Here is a 13551-nt window from a genome sequence, read left to right as displayed (position 1 = left end):
TTCAGCAACTGTGCATTGCATTGCCATGTAATGTGATGCAATGCTATCTTTCTAGCTCTCCCTTTTTACTTCCTTTTGGATAAACAGACATATTAGGCAAGCATTTTGGAGCTTTCACCTAAATAACTACAGGTGGTGAGATAAGCTGCACAATATAATTGACCTTTCAGTATATTGTTGCACACACACCATCTATTTAGCAAATGCCCTTGTTATCAACAGCAGCCTTTTAAACTCACCTGAGCTAACAGGTATGTGCGCTGGTTACTCTGCTGCGCTTAAAATTTCTTTTTTGGTTTGCTACAATGCCTTTTCTGAAACGTTGTCTCCTTCTGCTGGAACACTGACTTCTTTCATTTAATGCCTGCAGACTATAAAAGAGAACCCAACCCAAAAAGTTTGGTTGATTAGTCTGTGGCATTCTGTTAAACTGTTGCTTATGGCGGTCTCTGTGAGCTTCTCAGCGACATTCAGCCAGCCAGGTATCCTGCCTGCAGTAGATGGAATGTGGCAATGGAACGCTGGCTGCGCGTGTCATAATAGGCTCTGAGCCTTTATATACCTGTGCACAGCAGCAGCCACCTTCAGTCTGCTGCTGGACAGCCAGCAGCAGCAGCAGCAGGAGAGGTATGTAATCAGGAGCCCTCCTGCTAAGGGTAGACAGCTGCTCGTTCCACCCCACCCCCCGCCTTAATTGGTTCTCCTCCCTTCCAACGGTGTTGAGGCGGGTGGGAACAGCAGGGGGTGAAGGTGCTGTGTTTAAAGAGGTGGAGTTATGCAGATCTAAAACGCGTGGATTGCAGCAGCAGCAAGCCGAAAAGTGCAGGCATGTAAGGGATCTAGAGGTTGACAACATGTCTTCTTAACGGGAGTCCAGGAGCTCATCTCCACAAATGGACTTTTCAGGATCCTTGGGTGGCTCCGTAGTTTGAAACCAATTCTGGTTATCGCTTCTCGGCCTTTTGGCTAAGATCAAGTGTAGTATCTGTTCTTATCAGTTTAATATCTGATACGTCCCCTATCTGGGGACCATATATTAAATGGATTTTTAGAACAGGGAGATGGAAAAAGAGCTTGCTCTGTCCACTCCACGCATTGACCTGGTATTGCAGTATCTCCAGGACCGGTGCACCCCTTCTTTAATGCAGTTTCTAAAATCAGAAAGAATTGAATTCAATGTTTTTTGTTCATTTTGCTTGTTTGTCGGATTTTGGGATGGACTCTTTGGCTTTGCTTTTCTTCTCCTCATTGGATTTTTCATGTTCAAAGTTGCAGAAGCCAGATTACAAGCTCATTTTGGTTCAACTTCAGCAACTGTGCATTGCATTGCCATGTAATGTGATGCAATGCTATCTTTCTAGCTCTCCCTTTTTACTTCCTTTTGGATAAACAGACATATTAGGCAAGCATTTTGGAGCTTTCACCTAAATAACTACAGGTGGTGAGATAAGCTGCACAATATAATTGACCTTTCAGTATATTGTTGCACACACACCATCTATTTAGCAAATGCCCTTGTTATCAACAGCAGCCTTTTAAACTCACCTGAGCTAACAGGTATGTGCGCTGGTTACTCTGCTGCGCTTAAAATTTCTTTTTTGGTTTGCTACAATGCCTTTTCTGAAACGTTGTCTCCTTCTGCTGGAACACTGACTTCTTTCATTTAATGCCTGCAGACTATAAAAGAGAACCCAACCCAAAAAGTTTGGTTGATTAGTCTGTGGCATTCTGTTAAACTGTTGCTTATGGCGGTCTCTGTGAGCTTCTCAGCGACATTCAGCCAGCCAGGTATCCTGCCTGCAGTAGATGGAATGTGGCAATGGAACGCTGGCTGCGCGTGTCATAATAGGCTCTGAGCCTTTATATACCTGTGCACAGCAGCAGCCACCTTCAGTCTGCTGCTGGACAGCCAGCAGCAGCAGCAGCAGGAGAGGTATGTAATCAGGAGCCCTCCTGCTAAGGGTAGACAGCTGCTCGTTCCACCCCACCCCCCGCCTTAATTGGTTCTCCTCCCTTCCAACGGTGTTGAGGCGGGTGGGAACAGCAGGGGGTGAAGGTGCTGTGTTTAAAGAGGTGGAGTTATGCAGATCTAAAACGCGTGGATTGCAGCAGCAGCAAGCCGAAAAGTGCAGGCATGTAAGGGATCTAGAGGTTGACAACATGTCTTCTTAACGGGAGTCCAGGAGCTCATCTCCACAAATGGACTTTTCAGGATCCTTGGGTGGCTCCGTAGTTTGAAACCAATTCTGGTTATCGCTTCTCGGCCTTTTGGCTAAGATCAAGTGTAGTATCTTTCGAAAAGGCGGTTTTGGATGTTGGCCGCCCTAGTAGATTGATACATTATGCACACTGGGGTTTAGGCGCTTGTTAGTACGCCAGGTGGCTAATATAGTCATCTGGTGGAAAGCATGGCCCCCCAGGATCGACGCCATTGGGCCGGGGAAGATCGAAAGCCCGAAGTGTGAAGTGCCCCAGGAGTGGTGACCCTGGGGTGCCTCAACTCACTGGGATTGGGAACCCCACTTGAGTTTATGGCACATTTGCACTAGCACTTCAATATTTCTTTCTTCACACACACCCTTATTCCGGGCCTTCTGGCCTTAGGATGGGGAATTTTTCAATTCCCGGTCGAAGGTCCGGGCAGTATTATACTGTGAAACCTTCACTATTTATTTAATTTTTTTGTCACTGTGTGTCCACTTTTTCACGTGTGTCCACGTCCTTACTAGGATTTTGTCGGGATGCGGTTCCCTTACGGGTTCCTCTCTTGGCAGGTCTAGGGGGGGAGTGTGTGGCCATCAGGTTCCGCTCCCCCCTGAACCCCCCTGGCTCTCCTCTTTCTGGAGGAGAGCGTTGTTGGCTCCCCTCTTCCGGGAGGGGAGCACAGTCTTTGGCTCCCAGTGCCTTGCTCGGGTGAGAACTCGGGCAGGTGCTGGGGGTAAGATTGGGTCGCCTCTGGCTCCGGCTGGAGGTGGCTATTTGTCCCTGTTCCTCGCTGTGGCCTTCTGGCTCGGAGGGACGGGGAATGGTTTGGGGGACTCTTCTCCTTTTGGAGAGGGTTTCAAGAAGACCAGCATCCTAGTGCACTTTTTTTGTGGCACTTGTCACTTTTTTAAGCGCACTCGGGTTTTGGACACGAATTCGGGCTTTCGAAAAAAAAAAAAAAAAAATCTGTTCTTATCAGTTTAATATCTGATACGTCCCCTATCTGGGGACCATATATTAAATGGATTTTTAGAACAGGGAGATGGAAAAAGAGCTTGCTCTGTCCACTCCACGCATTGACCTGGTATTGCAGTATCTCCAGGACCGGTGCACCCCTTCTTTAATGCAGTTTCTAAAATCAGAAAGAATTGAATTCAATGTTTTTTGTTCATTTTGCTTGTTTGTCGGATTTTGGGATGGACTCTTTGGCTTTGCTTTTCTTCTCCTCATTGGATTTTTCATGTTCAAAGTTGCAGAAGCCAGATTACAAGCTCATTTTGGTTCAACTTCAGCAACTGTGCATTGCATTGCCATGTAATGTGATGCAATGCTATCTTTCTAGCTCTCCCTTTTTACTTCTTTTTGGATAAACAGACATATTAGGCAAGCATTTTGGAGCTTTCACCTAAATAACTACAGGTGGTGAGATAAGCTGCACAATATAATTGACCTTTCAGTATATTGTTGCACACACACCATCTATTTAGCAAATGCCCTTGTTATCAACAGCAGCCTTTTAAACTCACCTGAGCTAACAGGTATGTGCGCTGGTTACTCTGCTGCGCTTAAAATTTATTTTTTGGTTTGCTACAATGCCTTTTCTGAAACGTTGTCTCCTTCTGCTGGAACACTGACTTCTTTCATTTAATGCCTGCAGACTATAAAAGAGAACCCAACCCAAAAAGTTTGGTTGATTAGTCTGTGGCATTCTGTTAAACTGTTGCTTATGGCGGTCTCTGTGAGCTTCTCAGCGACATTCAGCCAGCCAGGTATCCTGCCTGCAGTAGATGGAATGTGGCAATGGAACGCTGGCTGCGCGTGTCATAATAGGCTCTGAGCCTTTATATACCTGTGCACAGCAGCAGCCACCTTCAGTCTGCTGCTGGACAGCCAGCAGCAGCAGCAGCAGGAGAGGTATGTAATCAGGAGCCCTCCTGCTAAGGGTAGACAGCTGCTCGTTCCACCCCACCCCCCGCCTTAATTGGTTCTCCTCCCTTCCAACGGTGTTGAGGCGGGTGGGAACAGCAGGGGGTGAAGGTGCTGTGTTTAAAGAGGTGGAGTTATGCAGATCTAAAACGCGTGGATTGCAGCAGCAGCAAGCCGAAAAGTGCAGGCATGTAAGGGATCTAGAGGTTGACAACATGTCTTCTTAACGGGAGTCCAGGAGCTCATCTCCACAAATGGACTTTTCAGGATCCTTGGGTGGCTCCGTAGTTTGAAACCAATTCTGGTTATCGCTTCTCGGCCTTTTGGCTAAGATCAAGTGTAGTATCTTTCGAAAAGGCGGTTTTGGATGTTGGCTGCCCTAGTAGATTGATACATTATGCACACTGGGGTTTAGGCGCTTGTTAGTACGCCAGGTGGCTAATATAGTCATCTGGTGGAAAGCATGGCCCCCCAGGATCGACGCCATTGGGCCGGGGAAGATCGAAAGCCCGAAGTGTGAAGTGCCCCAGGAGTGGTGACCCTGGGGTGCCTCAACTCACTGGGATTGGGAACCCCACTTGAGTTTATGGCACATTTGCACTAGCACTTCAATATTTCTTTCTTCACACACACCCTTATTCCGGGCCTTCTGGCCTTAGGATGGGGAATTTTTCAATTCCCGGTCGAAGGTCCGGGCAGTATTATACTGTGAAACCTTCACTATTTATTTAATTTTTTTGTCACTGTGTGTCCACTTTTTCACGTGTGTCCACGTCCTTACTAGGATTTTGTCGGGATGCGGTTCCCTTACGGGTACCTCTCTTGGCAGGTCTAGGGGGGGAGTGTGTGGCCATCAGGTTCCGCTCCCCCCTGAACCCCCCTGGCTCTCCTCTTTCTGGAGGAGAGCGTTGTTGTCTCCCCTCCTCCGGGAGGGGAGCACAGTCTTTGGCTCCCAGTGCCTTGCTCGGGTGAGAACTCGGGCAGGTGCTGGGGGTAAGATTGGGTCGCCTCTGGCTCCGGCTGGAGGTGGCTATTTGTCCCTGTTCCTCGCTGTGGCCTTCTGGCTCGGAGGGACGGGGAATGGTTTGGGGGACTCTTCTCCTTTTGGAGAGGGTTTCAAGAAGACCAGCATCCTAGTGCACTTTTTTTGTGGCACTTGTCACTTTTTTAAGCGCACTCGGGTTTTGTACACGAATTCGGGCTTTCGAAAAAAAAAAAAAAAAAATCTGTTCTTATCAGTTTAATATCTGATACGTCCCCTATCTGGGGACCATATATTAAATGGATTTTTAGAACAGGGAGATGGAAAAAGAGCTTGCTCTGTCCACTCCACGCATTGACCTGGTATTGCAGTATCTCCAGGACCGGTGCACCCCTTCTTTAATGCAGTTTCTAAAATCAGAAAGAATTGAATTCAATGTTTTTTGTTCATTTTGCTTGTTTGTCGGATTTTGGGATGGACTCTTTGGCTTTGCTTTTCTTCTCCTCATTGGATTTTTCATGTTCAAAGTTGCAGAAGCCAGATTACAAGCTCATTTTGGTTCAACTTCAGCAACTGTGCATTGCATTGCCATGTAATGTGATGCAATGCTATCTTTCTAGCTCTCCCTTTTTACTTCCTTTTGGATAAACAGACATATTAGGCAAGCATTTTGGAGCTTTCACCTAAATAACTACAGGTGGTGAGATAAGCTGCACAATATAATTGACCTTTCAGTATATTGTTGCACACACACCATCTATTTAGCAAATGCCCTTGTTATCAACAGCAGCATTTTAAACTCACCTGAGCTAACAGGTATGTGCGCTGGTTACTCTGCTGTGCTTAAAATTTCTTTTTTGGTTTGCTACAATGCCTTTTCTGAAACGTTGTCTCCTTCTGCTGGAACACTGACTTCTTTCATTTAATGCCTGCAGACAATAAAAGAGAACCCAACCCAAAAAGTTTGGTTGATTAGTCTGTGGCATTCTGTTAAACTGTTGCTTATGGCGGTCTCTGTGAGCTTCTCAGCGACATTCAGCCAGCCAGGTATCCTGCCTGCAGTAGATGGAATGTGGCAATGGAACGCTGGCTGCGCGTGTCATAATAGGCTCTGAGCCTTTATATACCTGTGCACAGCAGCAGCCACCTTCAGTCTGCTGCTGGACAGCCAGCAGCAGCAGCAGCAGGAGAGGTATGTAATCAGGAGCCCTCCTGCTAAGGGTAGACAGCTGCTCGTTCCACCCCACCCCCCGCCTTAATTGGTTCTCCTCCCTTCCAACGGTGTTGAGGCGGGTGGGAACAGCAGGGGGTGAAGGTGCTGTGTTTAAAGAGGTGGAGTTATGCAGATCTAAAACGCGTGGATTGCAGCAGCAGCAAGCCGAAAAGTGCAGGCATGTAAGGGATCTAGAGGTTGACAACATGTCTTCTTAACGGGAGTCCAGGAGCTCATCTCCACAAATGGACTTTTCAGGATCCTTGGGTGGCTCCGTAGTTTGAAACCAATTCTGGTTATCGCTTCTCGGCCTTTTGGCTCAGATCTGTAATGGGTCTAGTCATTTGGCTGTCTGTGCGTTAACTCTTGGCCCTGTGGCATCGCCATTTTATGGCTTAAGTCACTTGCTGCTATAAGGAGTTGGCCAGTAGACACGACTAGCGATAATGGGACGCATTCGATACGCTGGGCCCGGTGAGGCTCGAGTGAAGTTTGGAATCCAGATTGATGTGGAAGAAGGCAAAGAAGGAATCTTTACCCTCAGCTTCGTGGTGAAGGAGATTTTGTTTGGATTCCTTGAAGTGAAGAAGGAAGAAATCTTGTGCCTCCAGCAATTCAAAAGCAAGTATAATCTTGTATTTACTTCTATGGCTGTTTGCAACAATTTCTATGATTGTTTGAAAAAGAATCTGGACAATCAATATTTGGATGGGCTGACTTTTGTCATCTTGTATTGCTCCAAAGAGGTACCTCTGACTGTTTTCATGTACAACCCACATGTGGACTTGGCTTTGATTTATGCCTTTCTAAATAGGCACTGCTATATTACCAAGGTGGCAGTAAAAGTCATGAATGAGGAGGAACTATGGACCGGTAAATATCGTTTCATGGTCAAGTTCCGGGAAAGTCCTGATGAACCAGGGGGTATACATTATCCTCCATCAAATTTTTCCATTGGGAGTGAGCGGGGTTACCTGTTCTTCCCCAATGCGCCCAGGTTTTGTCGTCATTGTAGGAGGTATGGCCATACTCAGGAAGCATGCGACATCAGACAGATTATTTGCAGGAAGTGCAATGAGGTGGGTCATTCTTCCAATAATTGCAAAAATGAAATAGTCTGTAACCTCTGCGGAGAGAAGGGGCATGCCTTCAGAGACTGTATATTCCATCCTGGTTCATATGCGGGGGCAGCGGGAAGGGGAAGGAGAAGAAATGAATCTCCTGCACCCACAGCTACAACTCCGACTGCTCCAACTCCGACTGCTCCGATATCTACTCTGGCTTTCCTGGATGAGGAGGAGGCTCGGGTTGCTTTTCCAGAACTGGTTCGTGTGAATGTAAGAGGAAATATGGAGCTGGCACCTGAGCCACCGGTGCAGAGGGCCGCGTCTGTGGCTTCAGATGTCAGTGAGTCTGAGACGATAACTGATGATCGTATAGGCATGGAAGTGGCCCCGGTGGAGGATCTGGAGGCTGAAATTCCAGACATGATGGTTACATTGCAGGGGGAAGAGGAGTCTGATCTGACCAGAACACCGCATGTGGCCTGGAGCGATGTCGTTTCTGACCTTGAGGAGGAGGGAGGTCAGGGGGACTTTGACCCCCAGCGGCGGGATTATAGTTCAGATGAAGATGGAGGCGCTTCAGTGAAGAAAAAGAAGAAAACTGAGCCATCCTTTTCCCCTTTAAGTGACTGCAGTGTGAGTCCAGCCCGGGTGTACCCTACTGCATCCGATCCCCAAGATGTATCTTTTTTGGGGGAAGGCACAAACTACGATATCTGCACGTCCAGCGTCCTACCCCCAGAAGGGTTAGGATGATGTACAGGTGGGCATGTTGTCGTGACCTGCCACATCAAATTAATAGATGGGTGCCCAAGTTGCTCTCAGCATCTTGTCGCTAAATGTTCGGCTGATTAAATCTGAGTCGAGAAGAGTGGCAATTTTGGACTACTTGAGCAACTTGGATGCGGACGTATACTGTGTCCAGGAGTGTGGGATCTCCGATCCCTTAAGTGAAAATGCATGGCCTTTAGGTCAAAGTGTGTGGTCTGGTTCTGTATGTAATAAAAATTGTGGGGTAGGTGTTTTGGTGAAGGGTTATAGTGTTAAGATAGAAAGTTACATGGTGGTGGAGGCGGGGAGGTGTGTAATATGTGAGTTAAATTGTAGGGGGTGGAGGGTTAGGGTGGTAAATATGTATGCACCAATAGATAAAGGGGAGAGGCTGGAAATTTTTGAGAAATTATGTTTTTTTTTATCTGGCAAAATGCCAATAATTTTTGTTGGAGATTTCAATTGTGTGACGGAGGGGGATAAGATGGATGTTACAGGTAAAAGACTCAAGAGTCTTGTGGCGGATTTTTCCTTACAGGATGCTGCGGAAGTTTTTTTAGGTAATCCACCTCCTGCGACCTATAAGGCCGACAGGGGAGGCATAGAGTCTAGAATAGACCGTATCTTCTTTTCTTCACAAAATGTTATTTGTAGGAATTTCCAGCAGGAAGATGTTCCCTTCTCTGACCATGTGTGTTTGAGGGCACGTCTAGAAGGTAAGATTTCCTTTGTATATGGTGGTGGCGTGTGGAAACTTAATGTGCGTTTGCTGGAAGATAATAGGATCATGCGTGATTTTAGGCGAATGTATGTTAGGTGGAGGGATAAAAAAAGTGATTTCAGGAATGTGCTTGAGTGGTGGGACTGGATGAAGAGTGAGATTGTTTTTTTCTTTAGAAAAAGGGGCAGGAGGAAAGCAGCAATGAATAGAGCAAAATTTAATGATTTAAGCTCTAGACTGGAGTGGCTGAGGATGTTAAGGATGATTGGAGTGGATGTGGATGTTTTGATGTGTCAAGTGAAAGAAGAGATTAAGAAATATATTGAGGGTAAAGGGAAAGAAATTATTTACCGTTCTAAGATTGAACATTTGGAGAAAAATGAGAAATGCACAAGGTTTTTTTTCAAAAAAGTTTTTGGGAAGAAAGTAGATATGGATGAGGTGGTGAATGGTGATGGGGTGTGTGTGAGTGGGAAGGATGTGATGCAGGAGGTGGTGTTGTTTTATAAGGAGTTGTATGGGGAAAAATGGGTTGATGATAGGATGTTGACTGATGCTTTGGGGTGTTTAGAAGGTTGTTTGGGTGAGGATGAACGTGAAATATTGGATGATGTAATTGTGTTGGATGAAGTTAAAAAAGTGGTGATGTCTGCGAGTAAGAATAAAACACCTGGGAAGGATGGACTGCCCGTGGAGTTATATGTTAAGGAATGGGACACGATGGGAAATGACTTATTGGAGGTGTGCCAGTATATGTTCACGGAGAATATGTTGAGTGAATCTATGAGAGATGGGGTGGTGGTTTTGGTTCATAAGAAAGGTGATAAAAAGGATTTGGGGAATTGGAGGCCAATCACCCTTTTGAATGCAGACTATAAGGTGTTTAGTAAATTGTTGGCTAGCCGGATGCGGGAAGTGATTGGCGGTGTGGTGGATGAAGACCAAGTGTGTGCAGTGCCTGGGAGAAGTATGACTGAAAATTTGGTGTTGTTGCGTGATGTGATTGGGGATTGTATGAGTCGTAAGCAGAAATGTTTGTTGTTTTCGGTTGATTTTGAAAAAGCTTTTGACCGTGTGTCACATAGCTTTATGTTTAAGGTTTTGTCTAAGATGGGTTATTCCAGGAATTTTGTAAACTGTGTTAGGAGTTTGTATTGTAATGTTTCAAGTGAATTTTTGGTGAATGGGTGGTTGAGTGAGAAAGTGAGAATTAAATCAGGAGTGCGTCAGGGGTGCTCTATGTCCCCTTTTTTGTTTATTAGTGTGATTGAAGTGTTGATGTGTATGGTTAGGAAGGATAAGGTTATGAGAGGTGTGATGATTCATGGGAGTAATGGAAAGGATGTGAGAATTCTAGGTTACATGGATGATGTAGTGATTGTGAGTGGGAATATGGCTGCGATGAGTAGGGCAAGGTTGATATTAAGTTTGTTTTGTAGTGTCTCAGCTTTTAAGGTCAATTGGACTAAGAGTTCCTTTAAATGTTTTGGTGAGAGGAATGTACGGATGAATGGTGTGAGGTGTGAGGATGGTGCAATAAAGGTGCTTGGGATTAAGTTTAATGATGATTTGAAAGGAAATGAGAGTTGGGAAGATTGTGGGGTGAGAGTGGTGCGCAAGTTGATTTTTTGGCGAATGAGAGAATTAACTCTGACTGGGAAAGTTCTGATTATTAAGGCGGTTATTTTGCCTATTTTGTTGTTTGTTGCGAATGTATATCCTGCTGCTTTTAAGAAAATTAGGAAAACTGAGAAATTCATCTTTAATTTTCTTTGGGGAAGTCGCATGGAGAAATTGAAACGGGAATATGTCTATAAGTTATGTGTAAATGGTGGTTTGGATTTTCCAAATATTGATTTCTTTTTAGGGATTAGTTACGTGAAAATGGTGGTGGTGGTTCTAGGGAAAAGTAATAAGTGTGCTTATATGATGAAGTATTCGGCTGGATGGATGCTTTATGGCTTAAAGTGGGTCAAAAGGGATGCTAGAGTGCCTGTTGCTTTTAAGTGTCCTGTATGGTATGGTTGTGTTGAGAAATTTGTAAGGAAGTATGATTTGTTGTCCGTTAACATGAGTGATTTTAGGCAAAAGAAGAAAGTCATTAGGATGGTGCGTGAGCGTGAGGTGGTATGTAATATCAATGGGTTGAGAGGGGAGGAAGTAACCGAGATGTGGAGAAAATTAAGTATAGATGGTGTGACTAACAGACAGAGAGATATCGCTTGGATGATATTGCATGACATTTTGCCTGTTAGAGATGTGCAAAAGAAGAGGGATTTAGTTAAATCTGAGGTATGCCCGAGGGATGGATGTGGTTTGAGAGAGCATGTTAGACATATGGTATGGGATTGTGATTTTGCATATGATGTATGGAAGGGTATAGGGGGACTTTGCAAGGAATTGGTGGGTGTAAAGTATGTTAATTGGAAACTTGCTATGTTTGGGATGGGTGCATGTAGTAGAATTAAGGATAGGATTTTATGGTTGTTGGTGGTGTGTGTAATTGAAAGTTTGTGGGATGCGAGGAATTTGTTAGTTTTTAAAAGGAAGAAAATGTCAGTTAATGAATGTTTGAGATTGATTCTGTCACGTATGTATGTAATATACCTCTGGGATCAGGAACGTGGAAGTATTATAGATGCTGAAGGGATCTGGAAGTTTAAAAAGTGGAGGTTTTTGGTAAAGTTTAATTAGTAGTGTATAATGTACCTGATGATAAGGTTTGGTTTTATTTTTGATTATATACCAAGTGTGATGAAAGGCTAAGTGTCAATGAAAGGCTTTTGTAAGTCAATTTGATTGAGCTTATGCTCCGGCCTATCTGATTTGGTTAAAAAGAAAAAAAAAAAAAATCTGTTCTTATCAGTTTAATATCTGATACGTCCCCTATCTGGGGACCATATATTAAATGGATTTTTAGAACAGGGAGATGGAAAAAGAGCTTGCTCTGTCCACTCCACGCATTGACCTGGTATTGCAGTATCTCCAGGACCGGTGCACCCCTTCTTTAATGCAGTTTCTAAAATCAGAAAGAATTGAATTCAATGTTTTTTGTTCATTTTGCTTGTTTGTCGGATTTTGGGATGGACTCTTTGGCTTTGCTTTTCTTCTCCTCATTGGATTTTTCATGTTCAAAGTTGCAGAAGCCAGATTACAAGCTCATTTTGGTTCAACTTCAGCAACTGTGCATTGCATTGCCATGTAATGTGATGCAATGCTATCTTTCTAGCTCTCCCTTTTTACTTCCTTTTGGATAAACAGACATATTAGGCAAGCATTTTGGAGCTTTCACCTAAATAACTACAGGTGGTGAGATAAGCTGCACAATATAATTGACCTTTCAGTATATTGTTGCACACACACCATCTATTTAGCAAATGCCCTTGTTATCAACAGCAGCCTTTTAAACTCACCTGAGCTAACAGGTATGTGCGCTGGTTACTCTGCTGCGCTTAAAATTTCTTTTTTGGTTTGCTACAATGCCTTTTCTGAAACGTTGTCTCCTTCTGCTGGAACACTGACTTCTTTCATTTAATGCCTGCAGACTATAAAAGAGAACCCAACCCAAAAAGTTTGGTTGATTAGTCTGTGGCATTCTGTTAAACTGTTGCTTATGGCGGTCTCTGTGAGCTTCTCAGCGACATTCAGCCAGCCAGGTATCCTGCCTGCAGTAGATGGAATGTGGCAATGGAACGCTGGCTGCGCGTGTCATAATAGGCTCTGAGCCTTTATATACCTGTGCACAGCAGCAGCCACCTTCAGTCTGCTGCTGGACAGCCAGCAGCAGCAGCAGCAGGAGAGGTATGTAATCAGGAGCCCTCCTGCTAAGGGTAGACAGCTGCTCGTTCCACCCCACCCCCCGCCTTAATTGGTTCTCCTCCCTTCCAACGGTGTTGAGGCGGGTGGGAACAGCAGGGGGTGAAGGTGCTGTGTTTAAAGAGGTGGAGTTATGCAGATCTAAAACGCGTGGATTGCAGCAGCAGCAAGCCGAAAAGTGCAGGCATGTAAGGGATCTAGAGGTTGACAACATGTCTTCTTAACGGGAGTCCAGGAGCTCATCTCCACAAATGGACTTTTCAGGATCCTTGGGTGGCTCCGTAGTTTGAAACCAATTCTGGTTATCGCTTCTCGGCCTTTTGGCTAAGATCAAGTGTAGTATCTGTTCTTATCAGTTTAATATCTGATACGTCCCCTATCTGGGGACCATATATTAAATGGATTTTTAGAACAGGGAGATGGAAAAAGAGCTTGCTCTGTCCACTCCACGCATTGACCTGGTATTGCAGTATCTCCAGGACCGGTGCACCCCTTCTTTAATGCAGTTTCTAAAATCAGAAAGAATTGAATTCATTGTTTTTTGTTCATTTTGCTTGTTTGTCGGATTTTGGGATGGACTCTTTGGCTTTGCTTTTCTTCTCCTCATTGGATTTTTCATGTTCAAAGTTGCAGAAGCCAGATTACAAGCTCATTTTGGTTCAACTTCAGCAACTGTGCATTGCATTGCCATGTAATGTGATGCAATGCTATCTTTCTAGCTCTCCCTTTTTACTTCCTTTTGGATAAACAGACATATTAGGCAAGCATTTTGGAGCTTTCACCTAAATAACTACAGGTGGTGAGATAAGCTGCACAATATAATTGACCTTTCAGTATATTGTTGCACACACAC

The 13551-nt window shown here is 44.7% G+C and overlaps 5 non-coding genes and 2 pseudogenes across 5 annotated transcripts; all 7 read left to right on the top strand.

The window, feature by feature from the left end:
* Window positions 1-946: 946 nt before the first annotated feature.
* Window positions 947-1137, top strand: LOC141212202 (U2 spliceosomal RNA). The gene has a single exon (XR_012282017.1). It is a non-coding gene; the product is annotated as a U2 spliceosomal RNA (small nuclear RNA).
* Window positions 1138-2252: 1115 nt separating this feature from the next.
* On the top strand, window positions 2253-2344 carry LOC141211884 (U2 spliceosomal RNA; annotated as a pseudogene).
* A 796-nt stretch (window positions 2345-3140) lies between these two features.
* LOC141211762 (U2 spliceosomal RNA) lies at window positions 3141-3323 on the top strand. Its single transcript, XR_012281690.1, has one exon. It is a non-coding gene; the product is annotated as a U2 spliceosomal RNA (small nuclear RNA).
* A 1115-nt stretch (window positions 3324-4438) lies between these two features.
* Window positions 4439-4530, top strand: LOC141211854 (U2 spliceosomal RNA; annotated as a pseudogene).
* A 796-nt stretch (window positions 4531-5326) lies between these two features.
* On the top strand, window positions 5327-5509 carry LOC141211764 (U2 spliceosomal RNA). Its single transcript, XR_012281692.1, has one exon. It is a non-coding gene; the product is annotated as a U2 spliceosomal RNA (small nuclear RNA).
* A 6190-nt stretch (window positions 5510-11699) lies between these two features.
* LOC141211683 (U2 spliceosomal RNA) lies at window positions 11700-11887 on the top strand. Its single transcript, XR_012281635.1, has one exon. It is a non-coding gene; the product is annotated as a U2 spliceosomal RNA (small nuclear RNA).
* A 1115-nt stretch (window positions 11888-13002) lies between these two features.
* On the top strand, window positions 13003-13193 carry LOC141212201 (U2 spliceosomal RNA). The gene has a single exon (XR_012282016.1). It is a non-coding gene; the product is annotated as a U2 spliceosomal RNA (small nuclear RNA).
* The last annotated feature ends 358 nt before the right edge of the window (window positions 13194-13551 follow it).

This window comes from Phyllobates terribilis, unplaced genomic scaffold (genome assembly GCF_046119375.1).
Source record: "Phyllobates terribilis strain yellow unplaced genomic scaffold, ASM4611937v1 Scaffold_170__1_contigs__length_4071412, whole genome shotgun sequence".
Classification (NCBI taxonomy): Eukaryota; Metazoa; Chordata; class Amphibia; order Anura; family Dendrobatidae; genus Phyllobates; species Phyllobates terribilis.
The sequence above is the reverse complement of the archived record's forward strand: the minus strand, read 5'-3'. Positions and strand labels throughout refer to the sequence as shown.